The sequence below is a fragment of the Cololabis saira genome, chromosome 1 (genome assembly GCF_033807715.1).
Source record: "Cololabis saira isolate AMF1-May2022 chromosome 1, fColSai1.1, whole genome shotgun sequence".
Lineage (NCBI taxonomy): Eukaryota > Metazoa > Chordata > Actinopteri > Beloniformes > Belonidae > Cololabis > Cololabis saira.
The window spans coordinates 14,681,300-14,695,029 of record NC_084587.1 but is presented as its reverse complement, the minus strand read 5'-3'; the positions used below and the strand labels follow the sequence as shown (position 1 = coordinate 14,695,029).

At 39.4% G+C, this 13,730-nt stretch overlaps 1 long non-coding RNA gene across 1 annotated transcript; it reads left to right on the top strand.

Moving 5' to 3' along the window:
• Window positions 1-12,339: 12,339 nt before the first annotated feature.
• LOC133451110 (uncharacterized) lies at window positions 12,340-12,847 on the top strand. The gene is made up of 4 exons (XR_009783149.1): window positions 12,340-12,386; window positions 12,459-12,524; window positions 12,648-12,704; window positions 12,795-12,847. It is a non-coding gene; the product is annotated as an uncharacterized LOC133451110 (long non-coding RNA).
• Window positions 12,848-13,730: the final 883 nt, after the last annotated feature.

The following is a 13,730-nucleotide window of genomic DNA, read 5'->3' as shown; positions in this document are numbered from 1 at the left end:
AATAACACATTCATTTCAAAGTTGGTTAGTTTGGCTGCTTTAATAATAATAATAATAATAATAAACTTTATTTGTATAGCACCTTTCATACATAAAATGCAACGCAAGGTGCTTCACATAAAAATAAATTTAAGGCATAAAACATAACATAGAAATAGAGGGCATAAAACAAAAATCAAAGCAGCATAGTGGAAGCAAAAACAATAGCAGTAAAGCAGCATAGTGAGGACATAACCAACACATAACCCAAAAGATTGATTAAAATAATCAAAATACAGACAGTATTTTAAAATAATTTAAAAGATCAATTAAAAGCAAGTGTGTAAAAGTATGTCTTCAGCTGTGCTTTAAAAATGTCCACAGAGGCTGCCTGTCGGAGATACAGGCAGCCTCTTTGGACATACAGGCTTTACAGGCTTGTTTGAATGAATTGACAGAAAGGTGCATCTCTACGCCAGACCACAGATTTTTCTATGAATATTGTGAAGGGAAGATGGGGAGGCTGACTACGTCTTCGGTCACAATAAGCGTAACCACCGTTGAGAGAGGGTCCATGTCAGGTCATGTAATAATAATGTGTGATGTGCTGCCTCAGGGATCCACAGCTTCTGACTTACTCCACAGCTTGGCCATTGATCATGTGTGGTCTGTGGCCTCCGTTGATAGGAATTTTGACTGTTATTACACCAGGAAATGAGTTACATCCTCCCTGTTGGCCAGAACCGGATTAAATAAATGGACCACACTAGGCAGACTGTGATTTTTGGGCCCCCCTCCATCGATGTTATTTATGAATTGAAATCTTAAACTTACCAAAGTTACTAATAAAAGTTAATTCACATTTTACATAGCATAGTCATAGTCAAGTAGGTTCTTTGTATTCCAAAATAAGTCATGTGTTGTATATTAAACAGTCTATCAGACTATTTTTTTGATTTTTATTATTTATACGTTATTACACCGCTCTATTAAATGCTATTAAATTATCCTTATCGATTGCGAGTATCATTGTTAAGGTATTAGTACCAGTAAATCACCAATAGGTGTCAGCATTGCTATGTAAACAGAGTAAAATAAGATCAATGTTTTAAGGTATTGCATTTTGCAGAAAATCTTAATTAAATGTGTTGATTAAATTGAATAGTTAAATAAGAAGTCAAATCTACAAAGACCAATAAAATTTGCAGTAAGACAAAGTGTGCTGTAGTATGTATGTCTGTGTGTGTATATGTATGTATGTGTATGCGTATGCAGAGCCGTCTGGGAGATTTGCGAGGGCCTGTGCGAAATGGATGGGGGGGCCCTCGCAAAATTTTTGGGTTTTTCGGGTCGGATCGGGTGTCTATATGCGCAATTTTAACTCTCCAATTAGCAAAATACTGGATACCTTCCCCTGCATCATCATCATCTGGGCTTGCCTCGACGCGGGGCCCCACGGCTGCTTGAGACCTGGTCGGATTGGTGATTTTTGTAACAAATTTATCAACCGAGCCTTTCAGAGAGGCATTCAAATCTTCCATTTTCTTTAGTTGTTTTCTTTTTTCATCCCCTGGTGGAAATTTCCTGATTCTGTCTCGTTCTCTCGACATTGTGTGACAGTTTGTTCCAACTCCACCCGTCAGGATCAGAGCAGCTTGTGTCTGCGCTTGGTCTGACGCAGTTGTATTGAACAACAGACACGCGCATCATTGCACATATATTTATTGATATGCACAGACTAGTACACATTTAGGTCTGTAATGGAATGTGACTGTTGATATTTATAAGGGAAAAAAGGAAAAAAAATTTAAAAAAAATAAAAATTTGGAAAAAAAAAAAAAAACGGGCCATAGCGCGAGGGCCCTTGGGCCGCGAGGCCCCGTGCGGTCGCACGGTTCGCACACCCCTTGCGGCGGCCCTGTGCGTATGTATGCGTATATATATGTATGTATACTAAATATAGTAATAATGCACATATATATATATGCCTTAGGTTTTTACCGGCATGGTATCAACCATTAATATGTGTGCAGACAAAAAAAAAATATATATTTTTTTTTTTTTGTCCCTCTGTCTGGACCCCTCTCCTGTCAATCGGGCCCTAGGCACATGCCTAGTTTGCCTTTGCGTTAATCCGGCTCTGCTGTTGGCTCAGTCTTCATCACTGCTAACTTGACGATGCACCCGAAGTTATGTTTGGCCCGACACCGGTGAGGTCAGAGGGCTCAGTGGTCTCTGAAGGGTTTTTACTAACGTAGATGTTAGATCTTCTCTTGTTTAACACATCGCTCATCTGCAAAATACACAATGATTGCAGGCTTTAGGGAAATTTTGTTCATCATTGTGGCAAACAGCTCCAGAGGGTCACCAGAATGGCTGAGAAGGTTATTGGGTGCCCTCTACCCACACTTGTGGACCTTCACGGCTCTTACTGCCTCAGGAGAGCCAACAACATTATGAAGGATCAAAATCCGACAGCACTCACTTGAAGTACAAAACTTTAATATATGGTATAATCACTGCAGCAGAAAATTTAAATTTGATTAAATGGGAGACACCCACTCAATCATTCATCGCTGAGGACGTCTGTAAGCTGAAACGCGTCCGATTTTCTGCTGCTGTGCAGTGATTATACCATATATTAAAGTTTTGTACTTCAAGTGAGTGCTGTTTGATTTAGATTTTTTTATATGTTTTTTGTACTGGCACCCGGTGACACACTTTTGCTCTTTTTGAGATTACAACATTATAAAGGACTCATCCCACCCAGGCCACTACCTGTTTGAGCCCTTGCCGTCAGGAAGACGGTACAGGGCCATCAAATCCAGGACAAACAGACTGAAAAACAGTTTTTTCCCAACCGCTGTCAGAGCCGTAAATGCTTCAAACATTCTGTAAGTCTGTATATTGTTTTTGTATTGTTTATATATATATATATATATATATATATATATATATATATATATATATATATATATATATATATATATATATATATATATATATATATTTTGTTTTATATATTTATTGTTAATATTGCACTGTTTTTTGTTGTACTGAAGGCCTGTACCCTACCTTTCGTTGCACTTGTTACAATGACAATAAAGAGAATCTTGAATCTTGAATCTTGAATTCTAGAAGTGCTCTTTTATTTATCGTTCTTTTATTATGACTGCCATCATCATTAAGGGAATCTTTAGCCTTTTACAGTGGTCTGTTGTTGCAATAAACGTCATCAAAAATAAATTATGTTTAAAATATGTTACACGTCAAAGAAAAATGGGAATTAGAAATGAATGTTTAAATTGAAGACTCTACATGGATGGACATATGGGCAGGCTGTCACACGGGAATTAGTAGTCAGCTGTGGAAAGAGTTCGACTGGAAGGTTAAAATTTGATTTTTTAATACTCCCCTTATCATTTCTTCATATGTGAAAAACTCCAATGCAGAACTATGTTGGCGAAAATGTGGAAAGATTGGAGACACCACACATATCTTCTGGGACTGTCCAGTATTACAAGGATTCTGGGCTAATATTAAAAAGGAAATCGATACTATTCTGGCGATAGATGTTACACTAGATAGAACCAATGTTGTTCTTGTTGGGAGTCATACCCAAAGACGTGTATAATGTAGACAAACAATATATATTGAGGATTCTTTTATTGGTGGCGAAAAAAATGATTACAGTGAACTGGAGAGAAGTAAAACCACCAACTATAGCTCAATGGACCCAGAGACTGAAAGATGTACACGATGGAGCGAATGACAGCTAGTTTACAGCTCACAATGGACACTTTCCTGCGGAGATGGACTTGCATTTCAAGATACCTGAGGGTTTGATGGATGGGATGATGTGAGGGAGAACTTTTGGGAGTTCCTCTTTATAAAATCCTGCTCAGCCACTATTCATAGATATTTGCTCTTCTACTTATCGTTGTTACCGTTAGTATTTTTAATATTACAATTATGTGGTTCTTTAATTTACCTTGCTTTTGGCAGATTAATTTCTGCTCTGCTCTGTAGTCACTTATTCTGTTTGATGTGAAGTCATATGTCAGGATATGTTCTGTAAAATGTTTAAAATGTTTAAATAAAAAGTTAAAAAGTTAAAAAAAAAATATGTTACACGTTTATTCCCAGCTCAGAAGCTACGGTCGGAAGTTAAGATGGTCCTAAACGCTAAGTAGCAGAAGTGAGCCAGCCACTACTGGTCAATCGAGGAACTGCAACTGTTTCTTTCTTCCACATTGGACTCCAATAGGGCGGTGCTGGTGCTGTTGCTGGTGCTGGTGCTGGTGCTGCCACAAAGCTGGTACGAGAGCCAGTTCCAAACAGGTTGTACAAAGAACCGGTTTGCTTTTCCACTGGCCGGAGGGCCAGGACCCTACGTACGTTATTACATCACCAAAGCGTAAAGGAGTGAGAAATCCCTCAGAATAGTCGCGTTTCCAGTACCCCTAGATTTGTGCGAAACCTTTATATAAAAAAAGAAAAACATGAAATAGAAATATACAATTAAAAAAAAACTGCACAATATTACAAAAAACTTTTTAGGCTTTCACGTGGTGGTTTTTCAGTTGTCACTGTGTGTACATAGTCAGTCTAAAATCATCAAAATCTAGTTTCCAGCTGTTTTATAGCCTTATTAATACGACGTTGTTGTGCTTTAACACTTCATTATGCATTACTGTCTTACTTAAGACCTTTATCTCTGAATAATTATTTGATAGATCATCCCCTGCCTTCACCCTCTGTTGACTATTTTTGCAACTGATAGAGTTACGGAGATACGGAGAGAGAACATGGAGAGTTACGCTGATAAAAAGAAAAACAGAGTTCAAAGGAAACACTGACCCCTGCAGCAGTTCCTTTATCGCAAATCCGGAGTATCACTTTTCTTTTGTGAATGAGTGGAACGCAAATGTGACTAATAGAAATCCAATTTTGGTACAGTATGTGCAGATGCTGATCTTGGCCCTAAAGATCTTGCTTGGAGTCAACTCCATGCAACTTTTCGCCCCCAACATCGATGCCATTTATGTTTCAAGACAAGTCAGAATCACATATTTCCTTTTCTATAGACATATTATTGATTGCGTGGTTAAATCGGTAAGAATGCATCCATAATTTCCCGGTGATATCTGTTTTAAACTCACAGAGGTTGCTTAAATATGACGGTTGCATAATTTTGGTTGGTTAGAATAATCACAGCCCCGCTGTGACATTCTTGCATGTTGCCCAGCAAGGTTTTGGGGTCAGGGTAGCACCAGTTTTATTGGCACTTAATCAGTAATTTCCCCGCAGCCGGCAATCAAAAAGCAAAAAACTGGTGCTATGTCTGGCACTAGCACCGAACTAGCACTGGAACCGCTTTGGCCGAAAAGCAGCCAAACTGGAAGACACCAGATGTTGGTACTTGGGGTTGACACATGAACTGTCTTATGATCTTATGCTCCCTCGTGTGGTCAGAAGTGGTATTGCTACATAGAATGGCTTTAATACAATGAATTTAGCCACTTGCACTGATGACACAGGTTTTGTTTTGATCAGCAACAACTTCATATCCAATTAAGTGGTTTTGTCATTTAAATGCATCCATCGATCCATTCATAGATCCATTGATCCATTTATAGATCCATCCATCCATCCATCCATCCATCCATCCATCCATCCATCCTTTTTCTATACCCGCTTAATCCATTTCAAGGTCACAGGGGTCTGCTGGAGCCGATACCAGCACAATACTTAATTTAGACACATATTAATCCATTATAATATAAACCAAAACAAGTATCTTCTTGTATGTTGTAATCAGGGCTGCACATAATTATTTTGGTCTGGTGCTCAGAGGAGCCCCTGGATATGTGACTTGGGGCTCCAAAAACGCTGTGACCCGTCTCGCCGGATTGATAAAAGAGGGATGCAGGAATAAGTTATAGGCAAAACGATATTTATTCACTTATAAAGATGAATGGCTCAATATGGTCCTTTACAAAGTTAATTTATTTCAATAATTCAACTAGAATATGGTGTAAAAGTTAATTTATTTCAATAATTCAACTAGAATATGGTGTAAAAGTTAATCTATTTCAATAATTCAACTTAAAAGGTGAAACTAATATATTACCTAGTCTTATTACATGCAAAGCAAAATATGTTGAACCTTTATTTGTTATAATTTTGATGATGGAATTTCATAAAATATTCTCTAATTTATTTTTTATTTGGGGTTTTCATAAACTTTGAGCCATAATCAGAGAGCAGCGTCTTGCTGCTGCAGGAAACTGCTGCATGCAGTGACGGACACTGGCTGATTTATGGTTCCGCGTTGCACCAACGCAGAGCTTACGGGGTAGGATACGCGGGGCCTGAACGTACGGTACGCATCGCCGCGTAACATCATGCAGCCACTTCTCGGCGAACACACGTTTTCTGTTCGATTCGGGTAGTGATTCAGTTTGGCGTCTCTTTGTAGATGGTGGTGGTGGAACGCCAAAATAATTACTTAATGGCGCTTGCTTCTTGGACATTTTGACGAGAAGTGTCGGGATTTGTTCAGTAAAGCTGATCCTTACCTCTCTTCCTCCCCAACCCACACCGCCGCAACGAGCATGGAGGGGGAGTAAGGACGCGCTGTGATTGGCCAGTACCAACTTTGAGTTGCAGTTCTGGGGAAAGGTCTCCCAATAGATTTTTTTAATATTAGTATTCTGGTCTGGCCACAACCAATAATATGACCCCCAGCTGTTGGTACGCAAAAGCTCTTCGCAGCACAAGATTGACAGCGCACTGTGGATTTTTACGGCGCATGCGCTCTGGCGGCCCACTTATGTGCAGCCCTGGTTGTAATTGTTGTTTTCATTAGACTGTAAAATGAGTGTCCTTGTCCAGTTTTGTCTGCGTTGTTATTACTCTGTCTTTTTCCTCTGGGAAACGTTCTTTTGTACTGCTGTGGTGTATTGTTGCAGCTACCACCTGCACCGTGAAACTAATTCCACCGGCCTAGCCGTGTGGCAATAAAAGGAAGTTGAGTTGAGTTGAGTAAAGTATTTTATCTCAAAATTAGTAAAAATACTGATAATAATAACCTTTATTTAACCAAGTAGGTTGATTGAGAACTTTTTCTTATTTCTTATCTTTCTTATTTTTCTTATTTCTTATTGATGACCTGGCCAAGAGGCACATAAAACACATTGGTCATAACTACAACCATATAAGTAAGTACATTTTTACCTTTCAAGATAAAAAATCACAAAGTGCTTCACAATAAAACACAGATCAACACAGAAAACACAAAACAAAAAAACCAATAAAACTAAGCTGTCAGCTGTCTTGGGTCTTTTTTGTCTTTCCTTTCCTGTTTGATTTTGAAAGAAGTAACTCTCCTCTCGTTTCAGGTCACTTGCCTTTCCTCATGTGTCACTGGTCTCATTGCCATTTTGGGGGGGCCGCACTGGCGAGTGGAGATTACAAACTATAACCTCTACTTGAACATACATTTTTTTGTTATTTTTTATTACATATTACTACATATACAACATATACATACACATATACTGTATATTTATATGTATATGTTGTATATGTAGTAATATGTAATACATGTATGTGATATACATGTAGCATATTTTACATAAACATATTTTAAATTTTTCAAGTAACAAAATAACATATTTGAACCATCTTTCAGATTTTTTTAGTTATTATATAGAGATATTGACAGATATTGTCTGAAAAATGCTTAAAAATATGTTATTTTGTTATTTGAAAAATTTTAAATTTGTTTTGTTGATGAGAAAATATGTTTCTCTATTTTTCTTATTTTTGTGAGGGGGGGTATTGTTTTCTGGCGCTACCTTGTTCTCTATAGCTGATATTACATGAATTACTCCTATGTGGGATCAATAAAGTTCTTATTTTTGCCATCTCAGAAAATTAAATATATTATATTTGGTGTGTAACTGTTTCCCAAGTATATTAGTGCATGTGTGAATGAATAAATGAGACGTAAAACGTCAATTTCTTTGTAGAAAGGCGCTTTATGAAAATAAGTCCATTTATTAATATTAGTTTACAGCGCAGTCTTGCCAGATCCAATATGGCGTCGTCGTTGACGTATCCCAGCAGCTCCATGGGGTGGATACGGATACATGTCTATGGCTGTGACTCTGTTTGTATGTGAGTGACAGATGCAGTCGCGCGTCTACACTGTCAGGGTGTGACTTTGATTGACAGCTCATGAATCAATCAGATTGGATGAAGAATGACAGAAAACATGCTGATTGGCCATGGGCGCAGAGAGCTGCGCCCGGAGGAGAGTCTTTGAGTAGCCAATTAGAGACCAGCATGAAGTCACATGGAAGAAAAGTTTAAGAACATGCAATACAAACTCATTTGGCCGGCGCCCCTCACCATTGAAACCTATGTATTTTGGTCTGCACAAAAAACAACTCTGAATAAACCCAGTATGGGTTGGGAAGGCTTGAAAAATTAAAAGTCAGACACATTTTATGAGTGCACAGATGTGATTACTTTTTATTACGTAATTTATGTGTACTGTGTCTATATTTTTATTTTTTTTTCCCCCTGTAATTTTAATAATACCTTTATTTATAGAGCACTTTTCAAAAACAAGTCACAAAGTGCTTTACATGCAATTAAAAACAGGAAACAACCAATTAGTACAATATTAAGACACAATTAAGAGATAATAAAAACAGACAAATAATACAATCAGTTAAACGCAAGTCTAAAATAGTGAGTTTTTAAAAGTGACTTAAAAGAAGACTATGTGTTAGCTACTCTGATCTCCTCTGGCAGGTTATTCCATAAGCGAGGGGCTAAAACAGAAAAGGCCCGGTTAATGGGGGCGGCGCCCTAGCGCCCCCTATTGACAAGCCGCCACTGTTCCCGATTGTGTTCACCTGCTCCTCATTTCCCTCATGTGTTCAAATAGTCTGCGTCTCCCCTTGTCTTGTGCCAGTGTGTTCGTCTTGGTTCATGTGCGTTCACCCCAGCCGTCTTCACAGTTTTTGGATCACAGTCATTGTCATAGTTCTTATCGTTTTCCTCCAAGTGCAAGATTTTTTGTTGTAAGTTTTATATCTTAGTTGAATTTTCTAGTTAATGTTTGCATAGCCTTTTGTTTACTCCATGTGGAGTGATTTTGATTTTTGGTATTGATTAACTCGTTATAGATAATATTTCATAGCCTGCTTTTTTCTCTGCCTTGGGATTAAACCGGAATTACTATTTGAAAGACTCTGATACCCTGCATCTGCGTCCTGTATATAGCCTGGTCATGACATCCGCTGACAAGTCTGAAATGAGAGAAACACAGGGAAACACACAACGGGCACACAATTCAATTCAATTCAATTCAATTCAATTTTATTTATATAGCGTCTAATACAACAGATGTTGTCTCTAGACGCTTTCCAGAGATCCAGAACATGAACATAAACATAAACATAAACATAAACATAAACCCCCGAACAATTATTATATAAACAATGGCAGGTAAAAACTCCCATAGTGGGAGCAAAACCTTAATCCAAACAGTGGCAAGGAAAAACTCCCCTTTAGGAGGGAAGAAACTTTGAGCAGGACCAGGCTCATAAGGGGGGACCCTCCTGCCGAAGGCCAGACTGGGGGAGTCAGGGGCGTCAGCAGCACAGCAGTCATGTGGAAGCAGCAGCGGGATGACCAGAGGGGGGGGGGGGTTGGGGGGTGCAGGCAGGCAGGCGGAAGCAGCAACAGCAGACATCCAGTAGGCAGGTGGAAGCAGCAACGGGATGACCGGGGATGGGGGGGGGGGGCCGGGAACACAGGCCAGAACGCAGCTCCCGAGGCTCCAGCCTGCAAACATGCACAAAAGAGAAAAAAAGGGGGGCCGGCACAAGAAACTACAGGAACGATGGACAAAAATGATAGCTATGGGATATTTATAATAAATAAAAATGGTAATGGAGAAGAGAGGCAGGGAAAAGGAAAGGAGAAGAAGGGTGAAAGGCACCGCCCAGCGGATCATGTCGGTGCCCCCCTGCAGCATAGGCCTATAGCAGCACATCTACCGCGAAGCTATATTTGAGACTAACTATTATAGTCTTGTTCTATAGCTGCAACTATGACTACTGACTCTAACACACTAAAGTTTACACTACCTAGAGATTTACCAACACCAGCTAGAGGTTTACTAAACACTAACTATAGGCTTTACTAAACAGAAAGGTTTTAAGTTTAGTTTTAAAGGTGGAGGTGGTGTCAGCCTCCTTAACCCAGATTGGAAGTTGGTTCCATAGTAATGGTGCCTGATAGCAGAACGCCCGCCCCCAAAATCTACATTTAGATACTCTAGGATACACAAGCCTTTGGAATCTGCAAGAGAGAAGAAAAACAGAGAAGAAAAACAAACAGGAACAGGCAGAGACACAAACAGCGACCATCTCAGGTCTCTAAAACTGAATCAAGACTAGGCTACTACGATTATTTGTCCCCCAAAACTGTGGAGTGAGTATGTAGGTGAATGAGCAGGTGTGTATGTCTGTGTAACCGTGTGTGTGCAAAGTGAAAACAAGGTTTTACCTGAACTGCAACTAGAGTGGAGGAAGGAGGGCACAACCACGCCACCCGAGAGACCAGAAGCCTAGAGAAGACAAAGAAGGAAGAAACCCGAACCCAGGCCACCAGCAGCCACATGGAGGACCAGAGGAGGGCCCTCCCCCCTCCCAGTAGGCAACAGAGGGAAGCCTCGGACGGAGCCCCCATGACCACGGGAGGAGGCAGCCAGGAAACCTACGGTGATAGACCAGGGGCCCGTTTCACAAAGCAGGTTCAACAAACTCTGAGTCTAATCCTGAACTCTTAGTTGATCTACTCTGAGATCGGAAACTCTGAGTTTTCGGTTCCAGAACAGCGGATTTGAGTTAATTTACTCAACTCTAAGTTGTTTCACCTGGAGTTAAGCGCGTGAACCACAACTATAAAAAGCCAGCATCAATGGAGCCCTGATACAACGATTCACCATGGCAACGGGAAAGAGGAGGTCTGATTTTTTTACCCCAATGGAAATAGAGATTTTAATGTGTGCATACGGCGAATTTGAACATGTTTTCCGAAGAAAGAGTAACACCGCAGCAGCTGCAGAGGAGAGAGAGGCGGCGTGGGAGAATATTGCTGCTCAGGTCAATGCGTAAGTTTAAATGTAGTCATTTGCAATCACAATAATATTACAGGGGAAAACTGCTTGAATTGTAGCCTATTAATTTATTTCATTTAGGTGCAATCCCGCGGGGGAGAAGCGCACGTGGCAGCAGCTTAGGATGAAGTATAAAAACATTGTTCAAACAGGTAAGACTTCGACATAATCTCATATGGCAGGGGTCGGCAACCCGCGGCTCTAGAGCCACATGCGGCTCTTTAGCGCCGCCCTAGTGGCTCCTGGAGCTTTTTTAAAAATGTTTGACCTTTTTTTTCCTTTTTTTCTTATTTTTTTCCTCTTTTTTTTCCTTTTTTTCTTATTTTTTTTTCGTTTTTCCTTCCTTTTTCCTTTCGTTTTTAATCTCGAAATTTCGATTTTTTCCTCAACATTTCGACTTTTTTCTCGAGATTGTACTTCAACATTAATCTCGACATTTCAACTTTTTTCTCGACATTTCAACTTTTTTTCTCAACATTTTGACTTTTTTTCTCAACATTTCGACTTTTTTCTCAACATTTCGACTTTTTTCTCGACATTTTGACTTTTCTCGACATTTCAACTTTTTTTTCGCCTTTCGCCTTCATTCTAAGGCATAAACAAGACTTTTCATTTTTTGTGGCTCCAGACATATTTGTTTTTTTGTGTTTTTGGTCCAATATGGCTCTTTCAACATTTTGGGTTGCCGACCCCTGTCATAGGGGTACCTCATGTTGATCATGTTTTACATTGTAAAGTAAATATTAAGTGCCTGTTTGACTGTGCAGTTGTTTTATCCCCAACATAATGCTGTTTTCACACACATAAATGTCTTATCTATATCATGTTCTGTTAAATAATTAAGCCTATTTAAACTAACACAGACTTCTACTCAGCCAACAGAAAGAAGGCAGAGGCTCGTAAAACGGGTGGTGGCCCTGCACCGCCACCTCTAACGGAGACAGAGGAGCTGGCCCTAAGCCAGAATGCAGGAAGGCCAGTGGCTGAGGGAATCCCTGGAGGGAGCTCATCCTCTGAGGCCACCCCCGTAGACACAAGTGCCTTCATAAAATGTAATATGCCTAGGCCTGTATATCTAATTTTGAGCCTCTTCATACAAATATTGATTTCCCTTTCATGTCTTTTTTTTTCTTTTGTCCCAACAGATTCTGATGGTGCTATCTGCCTGATGGAGCTCCCTCAAGCCACAACAGACCTTGTAACTGTAAGTAGGTAATACTCCAAAGATTTTGCCGAATGGTAGTTTAAAGTATACTGAAACATATCACTCATCTAGGATGAAGAGGATGAGGAAACAATGTCTGCTGCCTTTACAGAGGTGAATCCAGAAAGGCCTATAGAGGTAACATCTTTATATTTTACTGATAGTTCTCTTCCATTCACATTTCTTAACATTCTGGTGGAATATAGAGTGTGACATTTAGTCTACACTGAAGTATTAACACATGTTCATCCTTTTTAACAGAGCATGGCTGGGCAGCAGCAGGAGCGTCCCTCAACTTCCCCTGCACAGATTGACACAGTGAGATAGATGTTCAATAAACACCAGAGGTTCATTCTGTGGAATTCATGTGCTACTGTATCATTTAATGTCCTCCTTATGTATTCCCAGTTACCAGTAAAAGAAGTTTACAAGATTCACCTGATTAAAAAGATTAAACAAACAGATAAAGAAATGATATACTTGGACCGCCAGATTAGGAAGGCAGATCTGGAAATTGAAATACTGGAGCACAAGTTAGAGGTGGGTGCATGGTCACATGTGAATTATGTCAACTGTTGGAATGTTAACTATTGGAAAGATAAAAAAAACTATCTTTTGTATTTGTAGGAAATAAAGAAGACCAAGTGAAATGTGCATTATGTCTTTATTTGACTGCTGTGGTGGTGGTGGTGATGATAGTGACTTAATCCCGGAAGTGATTTTGGTATATGGTGTCTCTGACTGCTCTGCCATCCTGGATAGCTGGCAGGTGGATGGGGTCATCAGGGTCTTCAATTTGTAGGGCTGGGTGTTGTTCTCCTCTAATAGTGGCAATATTATTAAAGTATTAAAGTATTAAAGTATTGCACAAGGAAGTGTTCCAAGTATGTTGAACCAGATACTCTGATCCAAGTCATTAAGTTTCTAGTGTTGTCCCATTTGGACTATTGCCCAATTATTTGGACATCTGCAGGCACCAAAGATATTAAAAAAACTTCAAATTGCACAGAACAAAGCAGCTAGGATTGCTTTAAATTGTTCCCTGCATGCAAATATCTTAAAAATGCATCAGCATTTATCATGGCTGTTGGTTGTAGACAGATTAACATTAAGTCTCCTTACTTTCATGAGGAAGTTGATTAATAGTAAAAAAACACAATATTTCGCAGATCAGATAGTGCTCGCTAGAAACGTCAATAAATATCCAACCAGACAATCATGTTATGATCATTTACTGGCACCTAAGCCAAGAACAAACTTTTTAAAACACACCGTTATATACAGAGCTATCACAGGATGGAACAAATTACCTTATAACATCAAAAATATTACATCAAAATACAA